The following is a 16,555-nucleotide window of genomic DNA, read 5'->3' on the forward strand; positions in this document are numbered from 1 at the left end:
AGGTAGGTTTTTTAATAAAAATTTATTTAATATAGCCAATCTTTATTTCCTTCATTTGGAGGAAACATTCAAATGATTCAGAAGGAATAAGTCTATTTCATTTTCCAGTTCTTAGGACAAAAAATGTTATGAATTATCCACTTTTCTAAACTTGTGACATTATATTAAATCTATTCCAAAGTAAAAATTGTTTGTATCATCTGTCCTTAAAAAAATTTCTTTATTAGATGGTGTGAAATATACAAAGGACTCACATTTCCCGATTTTCACGAATTTTAAATACACTATCATTATGAAAAACTACCTTTTAATACTTACTATGTCTGGTATTTCTCTGTAGATAAAGTCATCATCATCAAATAAAGATAACGTTGCATTTTCCTTTTTACTGTTCAGCTCACACATAAACAATCTAGGACTAAAATTAATCGACAAACACAAAGCAAAAGCCTCACATTCTTTGAAGCACATATGAAATCCTATGTTGTTGAAAACTGCGAAGGAAGAAACCGGTAATTTTTTCCGATCTGTTTTTCATAGTTTTTTCTAGTACATCTTTCAGTGGCCAAATTGCATTTAAATAAAAGAAATATAGCCAAACACTTTTTCAACATCAAATCAGAACTCATACTTGATTTGGAAAAAAATCGGGATTGATGCAAAAACTGCTGCCTGGTATTTCACGTTTGATAATTTTATGTTCCACGTTTTGAGAAATTATTGATTTTTATATTGAATGTTTCTGATTAAATAATAAAATATTTACTTCTGTTTCTCGATAGGTAACTTCAATGATTCCATAATTTTTTAAATAAAAAAATCAATTAATGTTTAACATGAAATTTATATTTTTGATAACAGGTTTAAAGCAAACTGAAACATAGGATAGAATTCAAGGTTTTGGAATTTTAATTTAAGTTAAACAATTCGTGTCAGATCTATTATTCTACTTAAAGTATTTACATGTTTCTTATTGATCGTGTAATTTGACTAGTTCTGTTTTGAATTTCAATGTTTTTGCATTTGGCTTGATTCTGCCCATTTTGCACGTCAAAGAAATATGATGATCTTTTTATGTGCCACACAATAACATAGACCATTTCCTTTTCACAATATTATTTGACATATCCTTTAAAAACAATATGATACACATTGCTCATCGAGCAACATTATTCATTAATATGTCATCATTTAAGTAAGTAACAATCTTAATATGCTAGGTTGAAGATGTAATTTTTCGTTAAGACACTAAATTCAGTGCAAATATTTTAAGATTTAATTTTTAGTTAATCTATGTGTGTGAAAAAAGTTTAAGACTTTAAATATCAGGAAGCAATTTCGTTACAGCAGGTGCTGTCTTCTCTTTCGAATGTCTTTTCAAGTTTCATACAATAAAGGAAAAAAAAACATTGGAAAGCTGACTTTCATTAAGGTATTGTCCTGATCAGACACGTTGCCGTTGAATCCTTCAGTTGTCAAACTGTATTCAATTTTTGGGTTTAACCTAAGAGATATCCTCCAGAAAGAAATAAAATCTTTTTTTTTCGTTCTTTGCTAATAACATGAAGCCATTCTATGACAAACAACTTGTAACACGAGCATTTTAGGTGTCAACTGAATTCTTACATAATCTAATAATTTATTGAAAGCTTAAGTTTGATTAGTGCTTCTTAATGAGGGAAGGATGCGTAATGACCTAGGTTTCTTGACATTGCGTTAGTTTATATTCTTTGTATGGGCCGTATGGGCACTGCCTCTGCTAAATAAACGATGATATTTAGAACAATATTACTTTATTTAGTTGGGAGGCAATAACACCTTATGGGAATGAAAAAACGAGGGCGCTTTTTATTTGCATTTGGCAGAAATCTGGGCGTAATTGAAAAGTTGAAATTTTATCGACATGTCACATGAAATTTTTTACATTTTTTTTTTCATTTATCGGGTTCCTGCACAACAGGAAAGTAAATATTTTCCCCAAAATTGAGCTGTGATTTGCTAAAGAAATAATTTATAAATGGGACAGATCAGATATTTGTTACAAAATGGCACATTTTTAAGCATGTTTTTCAAAAATTTTTCTATCTCCAGGTCTTCTCGCCATGATTTTTAAATGTTATTTGTGTGTATTTTAATTCAAAGAAACGAACACACATTTAAAAAAAAATGATAGAAGACCCAGAGAACACGAAAAATTAACTTTTCCCCAAAAAATCCAAATGTGTGAATGTTGTGTTTCTTAGTCCTTTTAAAATCATATAATTTTGTGTAGGCTGATAGCTCAGTAAGTTGGGCTACCTGTTCAATGCACTCGAAGCGAAAAGTTTTTGGTTCGAGCCTTGCATGGGGGCGTTATTTTTTATGCAAAAAAGAAAACATTATTTCGTCAGTTTCATTTAATGTACTGATGTATCAAAATTTTGAAGTAGATAAATTTTGGTTCAGTTTGGTTCTCGAGCGAAATCAATTCCAATCTTCTATTCTATAATGTACATGTACACGTATCATACATCTATGTATTCAATATTTTAGGTGTTTGTTTTTTGTGAAACATTACTATGTCATAGTACCTACTTGGAAAACCTACATAAATGTTACAATCTCACAAAGTCTTTCATACTAAATAAAAAAAACAAAAACATATGGATGTGTTTGTAAAATCTGACCAGCTATGTTCATCTAACCAAATCATGAACATTTAAACCATAAATGATTCATACAAATGATTCCTGCAGATCACACGCCAAATGCCCACATCTTCTTTGTGTATTGCATCAAAGGATTAATAAATATATAGAAAATGGAACAAAGCTGTGTCTTTAAGATTCCATCAGAAAGTTTGAAGCAAAGCATATACTAGTAACTTTCAACTTTACTCTCTGTGCTTCTAAAAGCAAAGATATTTTTCTATTTTAAATGAGGTTTTTATTTCACAAAGATACATGTACATGTATAAGAGCATGTAGAAGAGCAAACATTCACTTTTTTCAAACATTTTTTTTTTATTTTTGGTGCAATTCGTACCCGAAAGTCATGGCTAAAACTATCACGCCAGTATGTTTCGTCGAACGAAACCCTGATCGACTCCGTGCAAAAGAAACCGGTACCTGTACAATATGCATCATATTAAAAACAATTTTTAACAAGTTAAATTTTGCATACCCTTTACTTAAAGCTGTAAACATTAAAACATAAAAACATGTTTTTAACACTTCCAATAGTATTAAATTGTATTTAAAGAAAGGCGCCGGCGATAAAAACAAATAAAGTGTTAGTATATAACGTATTTTATATGTTACAAGAACATGTTAATTATCTCAATGTGCAGCGCATTTGGGCGCATGAAAACAAAAAAAAAATTAGCCGTATTTAAGATGGTTTTTCATGTTGAACCTTTGAGATATTTTGACGTCTTCTTCTCTCGGGAGGATTTCTTTTATGACTAACTAGTACTATTGCTGGAAAATGCACTTGTTAGTGTGCGAAGAGATTGAATGTGTTGAAGGGCATCCCATGACAGGGAAATGGAAAGTTCTATGATGATTTCGGTCTAATCTGATAACGCTTTGTGTAGAATGATTATTATGACATATACACTGTATAAAACTGGATGATGATTTTATTTAAATTATCTTTGTCATTTTGGTAATATCATCTTATAGGTCCTATATGGTAGTATCTTTTTATGCAAAAAGGAAAACATTCTATCTTTTGAAATACAAGTAGGGATCGCATGATTGGAAACAGTAATTTTTTTTATTCTTAGTGCCCGGGGAAAAGGTAATGACCTTGACTTGACCTTGTCTCTAATGTTAAACAGTCAAATTTAATTTTACTGATACCATCACTCAGTGATATTGTCCTCTTGATTCTGTGAAAATTTAATTAATTTTTAAATACAAGTAAAGTGACAAGAATCTTACCTTAACTTCACAAATATATATTTTCTCTCAATTCCGTGAGAAGATAATCATTTTGAAGTGATTCTTACATGAACTTGTACATAGAGTATACTAATTTTATAGTACATGTAACCTTGAGTTTTACAAATTTTCGACTTACCATTTGAGACGGAACAGCCTGTTATAAAAGACATGAATGAGCTTGACAGGAACATAATTTATGACATTGGAATCCATGTAAAGGTGAAGGACATGGTGAGAAGCATGTGACTCTTGTGTATCTAAAATGGCAGGCTGTAAGCAGAATAAGTGTACTAAATGCTCAATTGATTAAAAACAATAAATAATATTCATTTTACTTATGAATGTGTTTATTGGTCGTTTTATTTAACATAAAATGTTCACAGCATTTATCTTTATTAGGTCAAAAAAAGTAATCCAAGACATTTAGGTTTAAAGCAAAACACTACCTGTCTATATAAAACATTAATAAAAGTTTACCTAGACAAATTTAATTCAAATAAATAAAATGGACGTTTGATTTTTTTCAATTCAATTTTTTGCATTTTAAATATTCATGTAAAACAAAGAACAAACACAAACTTTTGAGAATATATTTGATTACATGTATTTGATACATAAACCCAGTTCCTATACATTTTTTTCCTTGCTTTTATGAACAGTAACAAAAACACTCGAAGGTATATAATGACAATTGCTAATCCCAAAATACATTTTCCAGTTTTTAAACAAACGGAAGATGTCATAACCTATATCTTGTGCACTTTTGCGAAAAAATCTAATAAATGTTTTGTTTTTTTTTAATGGAAAATTATCTTTAGTATTGAAATTGAATACAATTTAAAATTAATGTTTTATTGTATGAGTTTAACGAGTAGAATTCATTGACAATCTACATTTTTAGGGATTTTTTTAAGAATAAAAATACCTCACAATGCTGGAGATCTAGGGAGTTGGGGGACGTCTAAGCTCTGTAAAATTTATTTTCTTCAAGATTTCAAAATTTGCTGAATAATTATTGCCCAGTTTCATTCTCAATAGACCCTTTTCCTAAGACACATTTTGTCTAGGAGTTATTCCCCTTAGCCGCCATATTGTAGGGCAACATTCCCAAATCCCTTCATTATTCAACCAAGTTCAACTTGTTATACTGGCTAATGAGGTAGATATTATGGTATTTTTCTTATGAATATACATTTGTTAAAGCATCTGTTAATTCATGATTATAAGATTGTGAATATTTTCCCCCATATATTTCTTGCATGCATGTTTAAAATTGGTTGTTCAAAGAGGTAAATTCACTACTTTGCCCTGCAAGATGGCGGCTAAGGGGAATAACTCCTAGGCTAAATATGTCACAGGAAAAGGTCTATTATCATCAGGTAGCGACGTCACATGACGTCGTAGATACATAACGTTGGATTTCCAAAACAAAGTCTAAATATTTCCTATTTTTCCTTGTCACACATATTAATTGAAAATATTAATATCAGATATAAAATATCATTTTTAGAGTTTCATTGGGAATGACGTGAGGTCGGTACTTAATAAAATATACTATAACGCATAGAATTTGATCACGTTACCGACTTCATGTCATATCCCAATGAAACTCTCAAAATGATATCTTATTTATTAAATAAACAAGTAAAAAATGGTTACAAACAAACAAGTTGTTAAGTCAAGAATATCAGAATATAGTCCGGTGAAGTATTATCACTTAGTAAAGTTCTATAGTCATTACAATGATCTTGTCAGCAAATACAATTTATCACATAGTCAAACGGCGACTGATATTAAGGTCGTTCGATATAATTGTTATCCCTTATACAGTTTTGCAACTTCAGCAGATTATTTGACGATTGTTTTGGTATACAGAAATAATGAAAAAAATTAAAATCCATTGAGTGTGAGGGATAGTTACGCTGAAAAAAGGTATAATTATGTAAGGGCATACCGCATTATAACAGGTAACAGTCCTTGTCGGGAAATATCGCACTTTGTTCGAATTGCCAGCAAATCGCAACTGTTCATACTTGCGGAAAAGAAAAAAAAAGTTTTATTTTTGATTCAGTATGTTCAATGAATAGTGTGTTGATTCTTGGCTCGTTTAACACAAATCGTCTAGGTCTTTGTCTTTCCTTCTTTTTTTTTTTACAGAGTTTTTAAGAAAAAGGGGGGAGGTATTGGATGGTATGAATCCCTAACTACAGTTAACTATAGTCAATCACAAAAAGTTTTTGTATTGATCACTAGAGTTAATTTTTTATAGTAAACATTAAAGTTAATCAGAATGTTATAACTTTAGTATTTTTGTAAATAAAAATTTTCATAGTGTCAGTTATACTATTGTTACCTCTAGTAAGCTATAAACATATTTAGTCGACAAAAGTATTTTTGTGAGAGATACTGTTAGGTTAATTAACTGGACTGTAAGTCATTTCGGTGTCTGTATACATACCTCTATCACTCTTATTAAAGAAGATCGTACATTTTGACGTCGCTTTGCAACGAAAATATGCATGCACCTTTGTTTGCCGAACAGCTGCATTCAATTACCAAAAAAAACTGATCAATAAGAGTGAAAATGTCGAAAAGATATCATTGAGTGTGGTATTTACAACCTTTTCCCTCCAAAATTTTATCTAAATAAAGCATGGAAATAAAATTAACTGTAAGTCTATTTTGAAACAGTTAAGACACTTTGAAATTCAGAAAAATGTTTCCAATCGCTTCGCATTAATATTATATGACCTTTCTGCTCTCACAAAATGTTATTTTTCCGGTATTTAGATTTTAATAAGCAAAAAAAAAAAAAAAATATTTTAAAGTCGTAAACTTTTGCTGAATTTAAGCAGGTCAATGCTATCTTAAATAATCAGAAAGGAACATCAAACGTTTTGACACATGATGTAAATTTTTAGATATTATTAAAAAAATATCATTTTTTGGTTAAAATTGGCTCATTTTTCCCTGGACTTTCAGAATTTATTACCATAAATGTATTTGTCATAAATCGATGAAAGAATTCATAAGAAATAATAAATATTTCAGATCCAGCATAGCACATTTCACTGCCAAAAACAGCTTTATGTACAATTGCCAGTGCAAATTCATTTTGAATCTGTGTAACTTCTCGTTCATTAGCATTTTCGTGTACGGTCATGGACCCAACTCACAGTTTTTGTACTATCGCTGAATTTAAAGAAATCGCCTTCACTCTCATTCTCATAAACAACAAGATACTTAGGTATGTTGCGCTTTGCTACTAATGTGACTTTAATTATAGAAAATGCTTTTAATTAATTATGTAATTATTGATCATGAAATCCATAATATATTGATAACCAACTTATTATCTGTATCAAAAATTCACAGCAGAATGAAACCGAATTATGAATATGATTAATATGATACTCGTGATTACATAGTATATGGCGTGATTGATTACATAATATATCAAATATTCTTGTGGTTTGAAACCAAAAAGACGTAAAACACATTAAACACCAAGAAAAGATACAGACAGAATTAAACATCCTAAGAAAAGAAAAGGTGGCTAGGTGGAGGCAGCCTAAAATAATTTGAAGGTATCCAACAAACATGTACTGTCAACGGCGTCCTAAAAGAAACTTAAAAGTGACGCTATCTGAATGACCGGGACCAGATTTTTCACCGCGCACGATTTTCATTGGGCGTTTACTAAATGAATCGCTTGCATCTGCTTCTCCTAATTGGATACGCCAAAAACCTTCCAAGGATAATGCAAGCGCCATAACTCTTACACGCAGAACATTCCAATCTACATGAAATATTTTATGTAGAACTTAAAATTTATTTATGTACAATTGCCAATGCAAATTCATTTTGACATAATAATTAATCTGTGTAACTTCTCGTTCATGAACATTTTCGTGCACTGTCGTGAACCCATCTCACAGTTATTGTACTACCGCAGAATTTAAAGAAACCGCCTTTACTCTCCATTCTCATAAACAACAAGACACTTAGGTATGTTGCACTTTGCCACTGATGTGACTTTAATTATAGAAAATACTTGTAATTAATTATGTTATAATTGATCATGAAATCCATAAAATTATTATTAATCAACTTATCATCAGTATCAAAAATTCACAGCAGAATGAAACCGAATTATGAATATGATTAATATATAAATCGTGATTACATAATATATTGATTGATTACATAATATAAAAAAAAAAAATTCTTGTGGTCTGAAACCGTCATGTACTTGTTTAAATTTATACTTTAAATTAAATTAATCAAGTTCAGACCCCAAGAAGAAAGGAGCAAAACAAAGGGGCAAAGTGCAGTTATACCTGTCAAATTAAAAAAAAGGAATTGTACAATTAAGTCAGCAACGATAAACATATGCCCTGCTTGTCCTTTTGAATGTCTGTATACACATGTAATAGTTCTACAAATATGAACAGATAGGAATAAACATATGTCCCACGATGAACAAAATGAAAACAAGAGTCATAAATATACAACTAGATGAAACTCCAATTTAAATGGTAATCTAAAATTAATAATACTTTTTATTATAGTTCAAAATGAAAAAAAAAAGATTATTTCTTAAAAAAAAAAAAGATTCAGCCAAGAAATATTGATCCTGGCATAATCTTATTTAAATGGAATTTAAACGCAATTTTTTTTACATTGAATATAGTTCAATTTGAATTGTAGAATCCAGATTTAATATTAGAACTTAAAAATGATACAGAATTTTGAAATGAAGAACCAGACCAAAATATGCTCAAAAGCTCAGGATTGAACCTCCTTAAATTGATAAACGGAACGATAGGCATTTTATGTCGAAGATTGATTTTTTTTCCTAATTTGCAAATTCTCTGAAATGCTGTTATTTTATTGATAATAATATGTTTTATGATTGTATATGTAATTTTCATAAAAAAATATGTAGAGAGTTATATAATATCAATAAATTTTATGTGTTTCATTTGTGTCATCAATATATGACATATTTACAACATTGCAATGTTTGGTGTGAGAAATTAATTGTACGATTTGAATCATTTTTGTTTTGTTAGTAGGTAAAAGATTAAGGATTACCATCCCTAATGGGATCTAATTTCCTACCCTTAAATGTCCATCAAGTACATTAAAAACTGATATTATATTAAAGCATTTTTAGTGGGAAAGGATTGCCCGCGAGAAGTTTTAAAAATGTCATAAATTAAGCAGTAGTTAATTAACAAAGATTGCATTGAAGTCAATGGGGTAAAGCGTTTTTTTTTCAAAATAAAAATTCAAATAATTTGAATATCAATACATCCTGCGGTAGACAGATGCATTCAAACATTTAAAAGAGAATGACAATTGAAAACAATTTTTTTACCGGCTTAATTTTTTTAATATTTTTTTTTTATAAATTAATAAAAGGGGAGGTAACTTTTACCAAAACTCAAGGTCATAAATTTGGACACATCCCACTATACATACTGATAGTAATAAATGGCAAATATGTCTAAATAAAATGATTTTTCAATGCCTACATATCAGTTACCTGTTCAATTTCACTTAATTTGGGATTTAATACCTTAATAATCGCTTTATGTTTCGGGTGTTTAAAAACTGTATTTTTTTTTGCCCCACCTACGTTTCTAAGCTTAACAAAATATTAGTATTTGATAATTTTATCAAATATTTTTTTTTATGATTGTTAATGCTTGTCATTTTGTTTAATTATTTTTTTGATTGATTTTTCTTGTCAATAATAAGATGAAAATAAATGACACTTTTCATTTCAAACTCTTTTCATCACCGACCTAAACGTAAAATAATTTTTTTTTTTGATATTAAAAGCAATATGTACTTTACTATTCCATGACCATGATACGAATATTTGTATATGTATATTTGATTACTGACAAGAATGATAAAAATCAGTAAAAGATGTAACAATACTGTACGATACGTCTTTTTCTTTAGTATATCCTCGGCTTGTTTTCGCAGTTATTTTAATTTCTAATAACAATTTTCTTCTGATCAAAATCTCAGAAAGAAAAAGTTCGCTGTTAAACGTAATACTTCCATACCATAAAGGATCTCTGTGGCTTTGGAAAAAATGAGCATTTAGATTCACGACAGTACAGAAATTGTACCACCATCCAGATTTATTCATATCAGCACACTTTTCCTTGGTGTCATGGTCGAATGTGTAAAAGGGATTGTTAATGATCGGATACGATCTAGATGCATCATCTAAAAAACAAAAGCATCCAATAATGAAACCTTTCAATTTTCAATTGAAGAAAAAGTTTAATTTCAATTTTGATAATTTATAATACAAAAAACATAAAACCATCAGAATAAGAGGACATAAAATTATTTTAAACGGGATTTAATATATTCTTTACATTACTTTCTTTTTTATTATAAAAAAGAAACAAATGATAAAACATACGAAAATTTGTAATATACCAATGGTTCCTGTTTTCTCCCTAAGGAAAGTCTGTAGCCGTCATTTTCATCGGGGATGTAAAAATCAGAATATTGAACTTCAAATGAAACATTTTGTGTATGTCTCAATCTGATATACAGTGATTTGTTGTATTTTGAGGTCAATTTATGAATGGAGTTGTTTCCTAAATTAGATTAAAATGATCTCAATTAATATTTTCGTTTTTTTCACACAATTGATTTCCTAATAAATTAATTTTGCTCTTTTGGCAAAAAGTTATTGCTCATGATATAGCACCATATTTATATTGATGCACGAAAACATATGGTTTTTGATAATCGAATGACCACATATTATAAAAAAATAATTTGAGAAAAAGGGACTATCTATTGTGTACTATCTTCAATGATCTAATATATATATGATGAAATATTAGGTTGGATATTATACATTGAATGAAGATTCTTTATAAATATGTCCAAATATCAGTTCAATTGTTTTTCCTTTCAAACATCATTCATTAATGACCTTACAGCGCTAAACATATTATCTGAATTACCTTTCATAAATCATTTAAAACATACTTCATGGATATGTTGTTGTTCTTTGAATAGTAAATTATCCACAAAATATGCATTTACAGCTACGATGAACGGAAATGTCCGATTTAATAGCTTTCATCTTTGGCATTTAAACATATAAAATGAATTTAATTATAAATGATATTGTACCCTTTTCTTGCGTTTTGAAACACGCATCTTGCTATAAACACCCAAGTTTTTTTTTTCAAATAATTTATGTCAAACTTAATATAATAAAAGAATTGATAAAGAACAATATGGAGATAACGAACAGTATTCAAAATCATAGTTCATAAAACAATATAAAATAGGAGCAGAGCAAAAAGAGACAGAGGTGGGATCAGGTGTCATGGACGAGTAAGCATCCCCTGACGATCGGTCACACCCGCCGTGTGCTCCTTGTCAGGATATAACTGAAAAATCCGTCGTCACTTCGGTGTATAAATAATGGACTAACAATTAATATGAAAAACTTCAGGCAGCATTTGACTCAATGATAAATTGTATTTGCTGACAAGGTCATGTTTTCGAACATAGAACTTACGAAATGATAGCTTTAAACGAGACTATTGATAGTTTGTTTGTCAATAAATTACATCGTTTCAGAAATTGCCTATTCGTAGAGCATGCTCTAGCGTATTAAATCAAGTGACATATGTAGACTCCTTATGGAGGTGCTGAAGGTTTATTGCTGCATAGGTAAGGGAAATTGACAATAGAAAAGTTAAAGTCATCACGTTTACCATAGAGTTTGATTGTTAAGTTACCATTAGTGTCTTTTTCAAGTAAAATATCCAAGTATGAAACAGATGTGTCAGACTCTGTGGTATCTTTTATCTCAAACTAACCTGGATATATCGTATTGACAAAGGAATGGAAATTACAATACGTCGTCGATATATTTAAATATGTTGAGCTGAAGGCCAAAGCAAGTGTTTTCTTCTTTTTATGCATTAGATGGTGCAAAAAATTCTGCTTCATATGAATACAAACATAATTCTGCTTATAACGGAGCGCAGTTGGTACCCATTGGAATCAGGAACTCAAGCATCATTTTATGTTAACTTCAGAGTACTTGTGTGTGTAATCAGAATGTGTTTTAACAAAACAATTTTGCGAATGACCATTGACGAGGTAAGTTAATTTACCATTTTTTTTAAAAAAGCAGCTGTCAATGATATCAAAAAGCCATGTTACAATTAGCTTACCCAACCAATAATTCCCTCCAACATTCCCAAAACCTCGTTTGTATTCATTCCAAGTGGTGTTGAAATTTACCTCTGTGTATCCCCGATTTCTGTGCTGAATGACCTAAAACATTTTTTGTTCTTTTTTTTTTAAATTGTCTCAAAATTTATTTTAACAAAAAACTTACTAATAATAAGAAAAAAAATAGTAAACGTTATATATCAAAAAGTGCAGACTTCATCATATTTTTAATCCTTTTAAGAGCAAAATACTCCACTATAGCTTAATATGTTTTTAGAAAAATACCGTCCAGCCCCCTCCATATGCTTCCATGTTACAAAGAACTTGAATTGGAACAGATTCTTGGCTTATGTTACCCGGGCATATATAATAAAGGCCTGTATTGTTTTGTCCAGTATTGAGGATGTCGAAACAATCAAAAGGAAAGGTACAGCCTATTTTTAAGAATATATACAAAAACTGTCATGTATTATTTGTATATATGTATATAAATAATTCAAAGAATGTAAAGTTCATGAATTTGTTGATATAATACATTTCATTTTTTTTACTTCGAACAAATATTCTAATTGGATATCATTTCCAGTTTCAAAGTATATTTCATATTTATAAAATGATGTAATAAATAAATCGCATGTATCAATTGTGTGGAAATAAAATACCAGAACAGATATGCGTGTTGCAGGATGTTGAGTCTGAAGATTGTCCATTGCAGAGCTGACCTCCCAATCTCGGTGTAGGATTATCACAAGTGCGTGTTCGTGATCTAGTTCCACCCCCGCATGTCACTGAACAACCTCCCCAAGCGTTCCACTCACTTCATCCTCCATTAACAAGACAAGGAATAATACAATTAAAATGAATATGAAAATTGTGGACGAAAAGTAAAGAATTGAAACTTTACACAGATAAAATGTATTCTACATATCATTGTCCCTTTTTTAAATGAATAGAGGAAATAATTATAATTGATAGAAAAACACATTAGTAATATTTCATAAAACAGTTGTATATTTTTTCCAATTAAAATACCTGCTACTTCGATGCATACATAATTGTCTAATTTTATGCGAACACATTTGGATAAGTGATTGCATGAACTTTTTCCACATTTCTTATCCCTGTTATCAACCTGAAACAACAATACATTCAAACTGTGTTCAACAAGATTGAAATAATGAAAAAAAAAAAGAAAATAATAATGATAAAGCTCTGTTATATATTAGCAGGATCTCATAAAAATTTGTTGTTTGTTGTTTTAAAAATTGGCTAGCATGATTTTTATTTAATCGAATGTAATGAAACTTCACACTTCAACAAAATATATGTTTTTATTTACGAAAATGTGTTGATCTATAATCTATAATCTTGTAATAATAATATGACGATGAGCAACATTGTCAACGTGTTTTTTGACTGACCCTCGTACAGAGTTTATTCTATGTTTATCCCTTTGCATATATTTCCTAGTTTATACAGATTGTTTTAAAAGTTATTAAAGAACTTTTCTAAGTATAAAGCAAAATTTTATTGCTACTCGCTGCTCAGTGACGTCATCCAACGTCATGGTTTTTAGACTTTTTTTAAATTAGGTTCATATATATTTAGAAAGTGATATCTTTTAACCGAAACGATATATATTACATTACCTGTTAGCATCTAAAGTAATTTAGCAAAACTAAATAACAACATGTAAATTTTATTTTATTTCAGCTCCATTTATTCGAATTCTGGCTAAAGAAAATAAAAGTCAATCATTCAATTTTGACGTTGTTCCGTGGCCCATTTTTTTTGTGCTGAATCCTTGATAATTTAGATACAAGTGAAGGTATATTCCTATTTTTTAACTCAAATTATTCAAATTTGCTTGTAAAATATGTGTACCAAATTTGGATCTGATACAACGTTAAATAAAAAAGTCAGGACAAAAGTCTACGAATTTTTGAATGACCCTCGTAAAAGGTCATTCAGTTGAGGATACAAATTGAGGATACAAATATTATTGCAATATGTACTCTTTTTAGAATTGACTTGATGTAGATAATACACTTTGTTGAATTCATATGTAGAACGCTGTGCTTAAAACAATTTAAATGCTTTATTTGACATTATTACGTAAACACTCTAACCTACTATTTACATGTTAAATACAATTCGTCAATTGTTTCGTTTAAGATATTAATTGTCTTTAAAACTTGTGGTTCTCATACAGCTTTTTCATATGAAACATTTTTTTTTCATGCTGGATATCTTAAATACGTCTTAATTAAAATGCCTTAACATAAATAGTTTAAATTCAAAATTCTCTTTAAATTAGTGACGAATGCTTAGTCATAATAATATACACGTATGATAGTCAAATCCCAATAGTCCGTATAGTTTCATTAAGCTATCATCATATCTTTCTAAAAATGCCTGAATGCATTTAGAAATAAAATAATTTTTTTCAGAATTTGTTAAATCCATTCTTGCTTTTCATCTATGCGTCGATGAACCAAAATAAAAAAGGAATCGTGATAGCTTATCTAGATGGTTAACAAAAATGAGATCATATCCCATAAATTAAAGCTGAATATAAACTTTTCAAATGTTAATTGTTTGAAACCATAATAGGTAAGTAAGTTTGAAATTTCACGCAAAGGATGACTGCACTTGGCGCTGTGTTCACAAAGATATCTGAGGAAAGATATCATATGGTGAATTATAATATCAACATGTCATAGACTTTGGAAACAACAGACAGAGAAAGTGTAAGAAGAAGCAGTTTTTCCGTTACTGACAGAGCATTAAAAAAACAAATATACAACTGCTGCTAAAAGGAGAACAATAGATAAACATGTGCTGACTATGTATAAAATAAATAAAAAAGTTGGCGTCCTAATTATCGTACGGACATTAAAGAAATAGGTGAGACTCCCGCCTTAGAAAATAGATTTGCGTAAATACATACTTTTTTTTTTTTTTACAATTACATGAAGTTTCTAGATTTGATGTTGATCAGTCCTCCAGTTAAAAGAAAAATGTTTGTTTTTAAAATTTATTTTGTCGCAAAGTTTGCATGTCCTTATATGCAGTAATCCTTTATTTATTTATAAATGTCTTAAAGACAGTGTGATTTTAGAGAAATAATCATGCTCCGAACAGCAAATTATGCTGAAAAAGGGAGCATAGCCTAGGTACATGTACTTATGAATATACATAATTACTTACAATATCTGGTATTTCCCTGTATATATAGTCACAATCATTTACTAAAGATAAATTTGCACTTTTTTTCTGGCTATTCAATTCACACATTAACATCTTTTGGTTGAAGTTAATTAACAAACACATGGCATGGGCCTCGCATTCTCTAAAACACAATTGTAACCCGATTTCCGTACGCACTGCAAGAGGAGAAACTGGAAATTTTTTCCCGATCTCTTTTTCATTGTTGGGTCTAGTACATATTTAAATTGCCAAAAGGCATTGAAATAAAAGAAATATCGCAAAAATTCTCTCCAATTTAGATTCAACAGTCATGAATTAATCATGTAGATCTGACAAATTGTTTTTTAAAACTTTAGTGATTGTTGATTGAATTGATATAAATATTAACTTCTTGCCTTTATTTATAAATCTCAAGTTACAACTTTCCCACGAATGGTTAAGAAAACCAGTGGAATATAAAGGTAACAAACAATTGTTAATATCAAATATTTATCGAACAATCTTTAAAGCAAATGAAAAAGAACAGTTGACCTCTCAAATACAAATAAGTATATTGTTATTTAAAATTGAAATATGCATTCCTGACAGCAATTTAAACAAAAATCAATAGGAGAAATCTGAAAATCGTGACATTGCAACTTATAATAAGTAAAACTAATTTTTGTACGTAAATAAGTGTATAAAGTAAATAATTAAAATGTAATCTGGCTTAGAATTTTGCCTTACCTAAAATCATATGTGACAAATAGTAAGCACATGTATTTTCATGGTGTTGTCATGTAAATTTGAGAATCTTTGTTTTCAAACTTTTAAAGTAAAATTAACATGTACATTCAACATGTTAATGCAAATCACTTTCAAGTTTCTCAAGTAAGCTGATTAATTTGAATTTTATTTTTCATAACTTCTCATTGTATGTTTATACAAAATTTGAATTTAACAAATCCTGTTTTAGCACAAAGATTAATTTACCAATTGATCAAACTGTTGTTTCAAAATACTGTAAAATTTATGAATTCGTTTGATATAAAAAAATTGCTCACCCAAACAGACTTTGCCAAGATAAAACACAACCTTTTCATTTATAAAAATAGTTTAAAGCATTTTTCAACTTGTTATATTACTTATATATTACTGAAACTAACATAAGATATTTTTGTTTCCTGGAACATCACCTTTTA

At 29.4% G+C, this 16,555-nt stretch overlaps 1 long non-coding RNA gene across 1 annotated transcript; it reads right to left on the reverse strand.

The window, feature by feature from the left end:
• Positions 1–10,412: 10,412 nt before the first annotated feature.
• LOC134269012 (uncharacterized) lies at positions 10,413–12,986 on the reverse strand. The gene is made up of 4 exons (XR_009992483.1): positions 12,827–12,986; positions 12,450–12,598; positions 12,164–12,266; positions 10,413–10,558 (listed from the first exon to the last, which is right to left on the reverse strand). It is a non-coding gene; the product is annotated as an uncharacterized LOC134269012 (long non-coding RNA).
• Between the last annotated feature and the right edge of the window lie 3,569 nt (positions 12,987–16,555).

This window comes from Saccostrea cucullata, unplaced genomic scaffold, assembly GCF_032062105.1.
Source record: "Saccostrea cucullata isolate Sc308-1 unplaced genomic scaffold, CSIRO_AGI_Scuc_v1 ctg9271, whole genome shotgun sequence".
Taxonomy (NCBI): Eukaryota; Metazoa; Mollusca; class Bivalvia; order Ostreida; family Ostreidae; genus Saccostrea; species Saccostrea cuccullata.